The sequence below is a fragment of the Oncorhynchus clarkii genome, chromosome 2, assembly GCF_045791955.1.
Source record: "Oncorhynchus clarkii lewisi isolate Uvic-CL-2024 chromosome 2, UVic_Ocla_1.0, whole genome shotgun sequence".
NCBI classification, from domain to species: Eukaryota; Metazoa; Chordata; class Actinopteri; order Salmoniformes; family Salmonidae; genus Oncorhynchus; species Oncorhynchus clarkii.
In genome coordinates this window covers 51934691-51938218 of record NC_092148.1, presented here as the reverse complement: position 1 = coordinate 51938218, position 3528 = coordinate 51934691, and positions in this window count along the sequence as shown.

The window sequence follows — 3528 nt, the reverse complement described above, 5'->3', positions numbered from 1 at the left end:
TGAAATAGTGACTAGCTAAAACATCATTAATGTATTGCACTTTGGTACCACATACACCTAAATCAGCCTTTCACAAGGCTGGAGAACTTTTATGAAAATACAACAGACCACATTAACGGGGATGACATTCCCTCTCATGGGAGACCAAAAGGAGCAAGCTGAAAGCCACAACTCCAAAAGCGACTCCTTCAATGCTGTGTTGTGGTCAACTTGCATCGGCATAACAATGAAACACTTAAATTGCTACAACACTTCCACTAACGGTTGGCACAAATACACACATCCCCAAATATGCTCACGAGCCCAACCAATCAAATTGCAGTGATGATCGTACCGTATATTCAAAATATTGAGTAGAAAATGTGACTATACCTACAAGGTACCCGAACTGGACCATTTGAGATCATATTTGTACCTGTGAAGTGTACCTTTTCACTTTTTTTGTACCCCAGGGAACAACACAGACCCCGGGTGGGTGAGCATAACATAAACTCAGCAACAAAAAAAAAAGTACTCTTACGATCAACTGCGTTTATTTTCAGCAAACTTAACCTTCCAAGGCAGGTTAGCCCCCATGTGTAAATATATTTATGACCATAACAACATTCAACAAACTGAACAAGTTCCACAGACAAATGACTAACAGAAATGGAATAATGTGTCCCTGAACAAAGGGGGGGTCAAAAGTAACAGTCAGTATCTGGTATGGCCACCACCTGCATTAAGTACTGCAGTGCATCTCCTCCTCATGGACTGCACCAGATTTGCCAGTTATTTCTGTGAGATGTTACCCCACTCTTCCACCAAGGCACCTGCAAGTTCCTGGACATTTCTGGGTGGAATGGCCCTAGCCCTCACCCTCCATTCTAACAGGTCCCAGATGTGCTCAATGGGATTGAGATCTGGGCTCTTCGCTGGCCATGGAAGAACACTGAGATTCCTGTCTTGCAGGAAATCACGTACAGAACGAGCAGTATGGCTGGTAGCATAGCCATGCTGGAGGGTCATGTCAGGATGAGCCTGCAGGAAGGGTACCAAATGAGGGAGGAGGATGTCTTCCCTGTAACGCACATCGTTGAGATTTCCTGCAATGACAACAAGCTCAGGTCGATGATGCTGTGACACACCGCCCCAGACCACGACGGACCCTCCAACTCCAAATTGATCCCACTCCAGAGTACAGGGCTCGTGTAATGCTCATTCCTTCGACGATAAATGCAAATCCAACCATCACCCCTGGTGAGACAAAACCGCGACTTGTCAGTGAAGATAACTTTTTGCCAGTCCTGTTTGTGCCCATAGACAATGTTGTTGCCGGTGATGTCTGGTGAGGACCTGCCTTACAACAGACCTACAAGCCCCCAGTCCAGCCTCTCTCAGCCTATTGCGGACAGTCTGAGCACTGATGGAGGGATTGTGCATTCCTGGTGTAACTCGAGCAGGTGTGATGTTACACGTGGTCTGCCACTGCGAGGACAATCGGCTGTCCGTCCTGTCTCCCTGTAGGGCTGTCTTAGGGACATTGCAATTTATTGTCCTGGCCACATCTGCAGTCCTCATGCCTCCCTTGCAGCATGCCGAAGGTATGTTCATGCAGATGAGCAGGGACCATGGGCATATTTATTTTGGTGTTTATCAGAGTCAGTAGAAAGGCCTCTTTGGTGTCCTAAGTTTTCATAACTGTGACCTTAATTGCCCACCGTCTGTAATGTGTTAGTGTCTTAACGACCGTTCCACAGGTGCATGTTAATTAATTGTTTGGTTATTGAACAAGCATGGGAAACAGTGTTTAAACCCTTTACAATGAAGATCTGTGAAGTTATTTGAATTTTTACAAATGTTCTTTGAAAGACAGGGTCCTGAAAAAGGGATATTTCTTTTTTTGCTGAGTTTACAAGTAATTTCTCAAAGATATTAATGACAACCTCATACATAGCCAATGGGGATTCTGGTGGGGTTCCCCCACACAGGTAGTGGCAGTGCTAACAACACTAGCTGCAGGAACCCATATGGAAGGGATCATACTTGGACAATAAGAGAGGGGTTAAATTAACGTGGACCTGGTGGCACAAAATTATCAAAGGTCTGACTGCACATAGATTCTTTGGAAAATAGTCACAACGGGGGACCAGTGAGTGTGTGTTTCAGGGGAAGAAGGTGTATCTGAGCTCCATCAGCTAGGACTTGACGTTGGTTAATCAAAACTCCCCATTCTTGTTCAATTGTGCATGCCTTCACAAACAGCTACAACTGTATATGCATTCGCAGATGAAGTCATTTCTTAAGTTGTACACGGGATGGAGCAACTTAACATCTGAGCTTGTGGGGAAGGGTGGGGAGTGTGTATATTTATCCCACTTTTAATTATGTTAGGGAAAATATAGGATGAATCACAATAATTCTTACCTAAAAAAATAATTGCTTGCCAAAAATGTAATTTTTGCAATGGCAATCCTGGTTATAGGTAACAATCCTTTGCATTAATAGCCTTCATTATTACACATATTATTCGTTAATTGTGGAAATTAAGATACTCAAGATTTTTATACGTACAAGTGAAAAGTTTAAACACACCTACTCATTTTGGGGCTCCCGAGTGGCGCAGCGGTCTAAGGCATTGTATCTCAGTGCTAGAGGCATCACTACAGACCCTGGTTTGATCCCAGGCTGCATCACAACCGTCCGTGATCGGGAGTCCCATAGGGCGGTGCACAATTGGCCCAGCGTTGTTTGGCCGGGGTAGGCCGTCATTGTAATAATTTGTTCTTAACTGAACAAAACCTAGTTAAATAAAGGTTCAATACCCAGTTTTTTCTTTATTTTCTACATTGTAGAATAATATTGAAGACCTCAAAGCTATGAAATAACACATATGGAATCATGTCGTAACCAAAAAAGTGTTAAACAAATCAAAAATATTTTTATATTTGAGATTCTTCAAAGTAACCACCCTTTGCCTTGATGACAGCTTTGCACACTCTTGGCATTCTCTCAACCAGCTTCATGAGTTAACCACCTGGACTGCATTTCAATTAACAGGTGTGCCTTGAAAGTTAATTTGTGGAATTTCTTTCCTTCTTAATGTGTTGAAGCCAACCCATTGTCTTGTGACAAGGTAAGGGTGGTATACAGAAGATAGCCCTATTTGGTAAAAGACCAAGTCCATATTATGCCAAGAACAGCTCAAATAAGCAAAGATCAATGACAGTCCATCATTACTTTAAGACATAAAGATCAGTCAATTCTGAACATTTCAAGAACTTTTAAAGTTTCTTTAAGTGTATTCGCAAAAACCATCAAGCGCTACGATGAAACTGGCTCTGATGAGGACCGCCACAGAAACGGAAGACCCAGACTTACCTCTGCTGCAGAGGATAAGTTCATTAGAGTGAACAGCCTCAGAAATTGCCACCCAAGTGAATGCTTCATAGTTCAAGTAACAGACACATCAATGTCAACTGTTCAGATGAGACTGCTTGACTCAGGCCTTCATGTTTAAAAATCTACAAAGAAAGCACTTCTAAAGGA